The sequence below is a fragment of the Ruditapes philippinarum genome, unplaced genomic scaffold (genome assembly GCF_026571515.1).
Source record: "Ruditapes philippinarum isolate M1 unplaced genomic scaffold, ASM2657151v2 ctg10301_1_1_1_1, whole genome shotgun sequence".
Taxonomy (NCBI): Eukaryota; Metazoa; Mollusca; class Bivalvia; order Venerida; family Veneridae; genus Ruditapes; species Ruditapes philippinarum.
The window spans coordinates 19,510-27,473 of record NW_026856379.1 but is presented as its reverse complement, the minus strand read 5'-3'; the positions used below and the strand labels follow the sequence as shown (position 1 = coordinate 27,473).

Here is a 7,964-nt window from a genome sequence, read left to right as displayed (position 1 = left end):
AACATATATTCACCGAGTAGAGCCCTTGGAACTGCTGTTATTTTGTTTTCTCAACAGAAAACCTGTTTCGGACTATGTCATTTCATGTTGATCTCAGATAATTTGATCACTAACGCGTTACTATAAAGAAGATTTCTTTGAATGCATTACAGATTGAAAGTATCTACAAATCGTTATGATATCAATTTTTTTTGAATACCCCTCGTATATCCGATTTAGAATCATTCCGCACTTAAAATAATAAGCAATCCATGATATATTTGTTACTAAATTTGTTATATATATCATTTTATATGACACGATAGCTGCAATGTATGTAATTAAATTCTTTATAAAGAACTATCACTGAACCATTGAAAACAGATATTATTGTCAAAAGGCTGATAATGTATTCGAAATCATTCTGAAATTATAACCGCCTCCGTGGTCGAGGGGTTAGAGTCTACGACTTTTAATCCAGTTACCTCTCTGGCGTGGATTCGATCCCCGGGAGATGCTTTGGTAATTAAGCGCGGAGGAAGGTAGTCTAGTACTGGTGTAACTCTCCAGGAACGATGGTAAGGAAACTCCCCGCATATATGACTGAAATACTGTTTGAAAAAGGCGTAAAATGAAACAAACAAACAAACAAATGAACTCAAAAACAAGTTAATCACAAAACTGAACAGAATTTAGTGCAATTTTATTTAATCAAAGCTACTTGATAACAAATCAAAAATCAAATTGACATATAGGGTTTGCGAATTTTTATTATATACCAAACTTCTGGCGTATAAATTGTCTGATATAACACACTCATAGTTCAATTGTCCGGCAATTACCTTTAAAGCTGGACGCCTCCAGATGAGCGAAAATATCTCAAGAATATCAATATTGAGCAAAATGTACTTACATTTTAGGAAAGGTAAAAACATTCGAGATCCAAGTTAGATTTTTCATGTTATGTGCGGTTTAAGACTGATTTTGCGGTATTTTGTCGCCATAATTCTACTGTGTTACTAACGCAGTAAGGGCTGTTTTTACATATGTAGACCACATTTTGGAAATTTTCTTGGATTGTAAATGCCGGATTGCAATATGTAAATTATTTTATTCGTTTATCTCACGATATTTCACTTTTAAATACTTTTTAAAATTTTCATGAAAATTGACATTAATCTGGAGGCGTGCTGCTTTAAATGGACGGTGTTAATATCGTTCTGGTTAACGGAAATCAACACGTGTCTACAACGGCATATTTACAAAACAAAACTATAGAAAAACTCATCCGACGATTTGCGAGCCAGATGGTCTGTTAACAATAAAACTTCTAGTGTTGTCCAGTGTTCCGTTGTTGGGTGCAGGAGGTATCCCTAGCATTTCACACACCAGTGGGTAGATATCTAGTGTATTAAACGGATCACATTTGTATCCAACCTTGATATTTGGACCACGTGAGTAGAAAATCGGCTTCATTGACATCAGCATGTTGTCATAACCATGTGCTCCTTTGGTAGAATATCTGTATTCACGTTGACCCTGAAACAAATTTATAAAATGTCAAGTTAGAAGTTAAGTATTTAAGTTAAAAATAAATAATTTTACTAATCTAAAACCAGTCAAATATAACACGCTTTGTGATATTTTACATTAACATAATTTCAAAAACACGTCTGCAATAGATATAGAATATTATCAATAATTACAGAATGTGCAGAAGCACAAATGCTTCCAAGGGGGTAGAGTGAAGTTCTTACCCTCACCAAGAGTAAAGTTCTTACCCTTAAAATAACCCAGCCTTCATCCGCAACTGCCAGAACTGGCAAAATTCTCCTATTGTTTTTATAGTGCCAGTGATCTGGTATATTTTCCTTTTTGTAAACTCGGAGATGGTCAACACCGGTAAGGTTTTTGACGATTTCATCAACCATATTAGCTTTAGGCAATATATTGGCAACTGGGCCAAATTTCCGGCATTTGCACAATTGAATTCATATCTATGTAGTTTGAGAGATCAATATGTCGAGTAGCATAGTTAACTTCAGCCATACCATGGTCGCTTGTCAGCAGGACATTTACTGTTTTCCAAAGATCAGCTTCGTCAAATTTCTGCACCAAATAACCAAGAATATCGTCCATTTCTTTTACTTTGTCTTTTGTCGTCTGCGATCCTGGACCGTGTACATGTCCTGTGTGATCCGGTTCATTAAAGTAAAGCATAGCCAAATCAATATTAAAACTCGAATTGGAAAGCCACTGGACAACTGTATCAACTCTTAATTTGAATTCAATAGACCGATTGTATGTTTTATATATGTTTGGTCGCAACCCTCTTATTACTGATTCACTTCCAGGCCAGAAAAATACGCCGCTTCTTAAACCATGCTTTTGTACAGTGACCCATATTGGCTCGCCTTCGTCCCACCATTTCGTGTCCTTTGAACCAAAACTAAATTTCTCATCAAATAAAGGATCATACATGTGATTTGAAATGACGCCATGACTTTCTTCGTAAAGACCTACAAAATAGAGTATGTCAAACCAATAGAAAACTTAATATTGAACATTATCACTTGATCTCCAAAAACCTCAAACAAATGTTAGATCATTTGAATGCTTAGGCATATTTTCAATTTCGTGGATATTAAATAGGATGCAAGTATGTTGATTTCCTGAAAACAGATTATTCGATTTTTAGATTTTAAAAATTTTCTCTTTGTGTTTTCCAAATGCAAATAAAAATGAATACGTTAATTTATTATTTGTAAATTAATTAAATGATAATTATACCGTACTTTATCTAATGATAAATATGTATTATTTCTGATAACATTAGGTTTAACATTTTTCTTCAATTGCCTACTAATTTAAAACATTATAATGGTAAATTGTCCGTTTTATTAAATCCGCTAAATTGGCGCTTATGCGTACAAGCTGATATCATATTTGATATATAGTGACATTTTGAACTTACCGGTCGCAATTGAGTAGTGACTTGGAAATGTTTTCGTTACAAATGTATTGTTGATGTAATCAGCCCTGGTCCCATTTGCTGCAAATGCATCAAAGTTTGGTGTATCTACTTGGTTGATGTAGTCCCATCGAAATCCATCCATAGATATTAACAAGACTTTACAACAAGATGATTCTATAAAGAAACATACCAGTGAAATGATCAGGTATATTTTGAGCGACATTTTTGTAGTTGATTCAACGAACGCTTTGTATGCCTTTAGCTATACAATACAGACGTACGCTTATTAAAATGTGATACTCTAGATAAGTTTATTTGTTTATTCAATTATGATGCACTCATTATCAGGAGGGTCCTACAAAATGTATCGTCTGATTTGTTTGTTTATTATAAATAACATGTATGTCCAATTCTGTAGACTCTAGTCTTAAAGTCTTAAGCTCTATCAATAGTCTTAGTCAACAAATATTTTGAGCTCTTTGATAACAATGATATATTTAGCGTCTGTAATAAAATAATAACAAATAAATGTATGTTAATTACTTATTACACTGAAAGACTTGCTAATGTTAAATGTGAATCCGTAAAATCTAACTTTTGAAAGTATTATTGTTGAACAGGATATTCATGCAGAATTACACGTGAGTTGCCGTTTCATTTACTTGATTAAGGACGCTCTTAATCAGTAAACTTTACAATTGGTTGGTTACTTTATACATAAATAAAATACGACTGGATATATATAGACTATGACAGTCAATTGTCAATGCATGTACTCCTGATTATTGTTATATTCAGTAAAGATTGTGATTTAGTTGTAATTGGAAGTTTACATTATTTGGTTGCAAAAACTTCACATAACGAGGACGCTGTTTTCTTAACAGTCTGTTTTGATGCTTAAAACATAAACATGTCACTTGATTGGAACATACAAAATACGGATAATGTAATAATTATCACGTAAATTTCATTTTAATGAAATATATAAGTAACTTCTATCTTGTATTTTTCATGTTAAAAGTGTTGGAGTTTATTCTGTAGTAATTTACCTTTCATTCCAATTTAGTCTATTTTGAATTTTTGCGTAAACCCTTTTACCTGCCACATAACATTCAAATAATACCCAAAATCAAGGTAACCTTTTGGCTAGACGAAGACGTGACGACTCCAATGTAGTTTTCGTATGAAATGTAAATAACTTGACCTAATATGTTTTGATGATTCAGTACTTTTTACCATGCTAACGAAAAACTTTTTACTGTTTTGTTTATGCTGATAACTACATTTTTGTGTTGATATACAGTTTATCACTTATCAAATACGAAGAGGGTAGAAACAATAAATCTGAGGTCTATGAACCAGAAAAAACAATTTCACATTTCAATTCCTCTTTGGCTTCTTATGTTGCAAATATAAGAATAAAAGAATAAGGCAGGATTAATGAAGATATATTCAACATCATCATAATCAAAATTATCTTCAATTGGTTCCACTGAGGTGTATTGCCATTTCAGGCTTGTAATAATTTTTAAAAATTTGTAAACCATTGAATGAAGGGCTCTTCTCATAATGCTAAATGAATCAAGTATAGTTGTTATATAAAACTGTTTGTCCCTTATTGTCACACCGGAACGTCTAATTTTGACAGTTAAAAAGGATATGCCTTTAAATTAAGTACAAATCTCCTTCTATCAACCTTTCAAAACTGTTGACTTTTCAAGGACTTTTCCCAAATTCTAAAAGCGTAAGAAAATGTTAAATATGAAGTCAACTTAAATTATATCTAAATTTAAAGCCAGTACAGTAAAAAACAGTGAGGTTTAACATATGTTCGTAAAGTAAGCCAGACAGCCGGAACAAATTTTTGTCTCTTCCGGCTGTTCCGGCTTCTCTGGCTAGCCGGAATTCGGCTCCGACTGAATCGGCTAGCCAGAGAAGATACAGTGAAACCTGTGCAAAAGACAATTGGTTCATTCCATAATTTAGTTTCAAATTACTTATCACCTCGATCTTTGGCTATTCCGGCTGGCCTGAATAACCGAAATAAATGCTATTTAAGATGAAAAAATAATCAAGGAACAAATTTATGAATATTTATGTCGTGCAAAGTGTGACCGTGGGTCCGCTGGCAAAGGTGTGTCCGGCGGGAATGCTCTAGTATTTTGCCGACGTGGAGCCAAAGATCGTGCTATAAAAGCTCATTTCAACTCATATCTCGCCAATTTAGGCTGGCCCTGTGGGGACCAGACTCAATTACGTAGAACCGCACATGGTGGAATGTAAGGATGTCTGCCCGGGTGTCCGCGGGTATAGGTGTGTCTTTCGGGAATACTCTGGTATTTTGCCGACGTTGATCCGAAAACTGTTCTAAACTGCTCATATCTGGCCAATTCCGGCTGGCCTGTGTCGGGACCAGACTCAGTTACGCAGAACCGCTAATGGTGGGATTGTTAGGGGGTCTGACCGGGTGTCCGCGTGTATAGGTGTGTCCGTCGGGAATACTCAGTTATTTTGCCGACATTGATCCGAAAACAGTTCTAAACAGCTCATATCTGGCCAATTTCGGCTGGCCTGTGTGGGGACCAGACTCAATTACGCAGAACTGCACATGGTGGGATGGTTAGGGGGTCTGACCGGGTGTCCGCGGGTATAGGTGTGTTTGTCGGGAATACTCTTGCAAAAAAAAAAAACCAACTCATTTTTTGTACGTGAATTTGATTGTTTTCCTTATTTTGGATTATTTCAGGGACATATTATTTATATATATGTCTGAAAAATCCCCTTTTCCCGCTTGTTATGTTCGTCACTTAATGTGTGTACATTTTCAAAGAAAGCCGTAATTCCATAAAATATTTCTGTTACCTTTTAAATTTCATTTCATACTTAAAATTCTTTAAAAATATAACATATTTGAAACCATTTTTCTTCGATAAATATCACAATTATTTAGGAAAAAGAAGAAAAAAAGCTACATAACGCGCAGGTCTTAACAAAAGTAATAGAGAAAACTTTTCCTGAAATAACTCTTACGCTGTAAAAATAAGATTTATGTATATTAGTGTTATGTATGTATAACAAAGTGACATTCAAAAGTAAGATTATTTTTCGTATTCAAGAATCTTTACGGGTATATGTATGACAAAAACATTGTTGTGGAACTTACGGTCTTTTTTAAAGTCCAAGGCTGAACGTGAATTATTCTATGATAATTACAGCGAAAGGAATTTTCAATGGAAGGAAAATGGAAGCGGAACTCGGACATTTATTTGTACGAGCGTATATGTAATGATTAATATCGTTTTAAACATCAAATAAACACATGTCTCAGATGTCAAAGTAAGAAAAGGGTTGTTCTCAATTGAAAAGTGTGTTACGTCAAATTAAACCCTCAAAATATTCATAAATTGTATCGGGCCCACTGCACTGCGTTGCAATCAAATCCACCGCCGTCTGCGTTGAAGTAATTTTTTGTCATTTATTTTATAACTAAACAATAATGATTTTCCAAATTTCCAAAATGTAGTTATTTTGTGGAAGTATCATACATACGATATAATGCCGTTGCATTATGGGGTCGTTTTGCACACATTTGTACGTGCTTTAACCAAAATTAGGCAAAAATGGCGTACCCTCGTCAAACTGTACAGATGTGTTTGCATAAACGGCAATGAATTGCACCGTGTGCGTGTAATAAGTTGAAAGAGTACATATGTGGGCCCCAGTCTCACTAAGTGTTTCCAGTGAAACATTAAAACATAAAACAAAATTCAGTCATATACTTACCGACAACAGCAAACGGCCATATTTTATCCACCGCTTCTGCAACGAATACTCCATCGCCGCTGCAATGGACCCACCGCTTCTGCGAAAGCTATGGCCAGTGTGGTTAATGCTGCAGATTATAAGTTACTAAATCGATGTAATAAAGGGGAGACTATTAACCTTGCAACTGACAAGATCTGTGGACATCAGAATGTATGTTAATGTAAAATGGAAATTAAGATAATATAATCGGCAGTTCAAATATTTTCCTATATTATTAAGTTCTTGAAAAGCACGACAACGTGAAGTCGCGTTGTATGTCCACTTTACTGTTAGTACTTTCTTAATATTTTAGCATAGTAAATGTAATTGAAAGGCAAACAACAACGCGATTTCAAACATGAAATTTTAATGAAATAATAATATTCTCTTAATCTCCATTTTACATTAACATACATTGTTTTATGATCTACTGATGTTCATAGATCTTGTCAGTAACAAATCTAATAATCTTCCAGCAGCAGCATTAGCGCCGACTAAGTAAATTTCAGCCTTTATATGTCATAAAGCGATGAACATTATTACCTCGAGTAAAATAATGTCATATGCCAGCAAATGAATATAACAGCTGTAATATGCAAATGGCGTTATTGTGTCTTGAAAAATGAGTGAATTGTGCGCTGCTAAACTTAAGATACATATGGTATTGTATGCATGTACAACTCACAGACACAATAGATCAAGCACACATATATGAATTTAGAAAATGAATGTCTTCATGTTAATTGCTCTATTTATAGTGCAATTTAGTCGTATTGAATTATTACGTTTTGTATTGTAACTGCGTGTTGCTAAAAAGGTTTTTTCGATGCACATATCGCATTAATAACTTTTCTTTCTTGAGAAAATACATTGTATTAGAAATGCTAGTTTAACGTCTCAAATCCGACTATAAGGACGCAAAAATAGAGGAATTGATAAAAGATTGACCTTGATTTTCTGTCAGAATGTTAGCCACTTTCGTGGTATTTCTGCCATCGACGGCAGCATATAAAATAAATATCTGCCTACAACGGCATCATTTTTTTCTTCGACCGGACTAGATTGAACGTCTGTAAAACTTTCAAGAATAGATCGCGCGTTAGATATTTGGCTTGCGTGACCCCAATGGATAAACGTCTGTATTTATTACACGAAATCCTGCCATTTAGTTAAAACTTGAGATATTTTGAACAAAAAACAGGCATTT

At 34.2% G+C, this 7,964-nt stretch overlaps 1 pseudogene; it reads right to left on the bottom strand.

Moving 5' to 3' along the window:
* Positions 1-680: 680 nt before the first annotated feature.
* On the bottom strand, positions 681-3,223 carry LOC132746329 (bis(5'-adenosyl)-triphosphatase enpp4-like; annotated as a pseudogene).
* Positions 3,224-7,964: the final 4,741 nt, after the last annotated feature.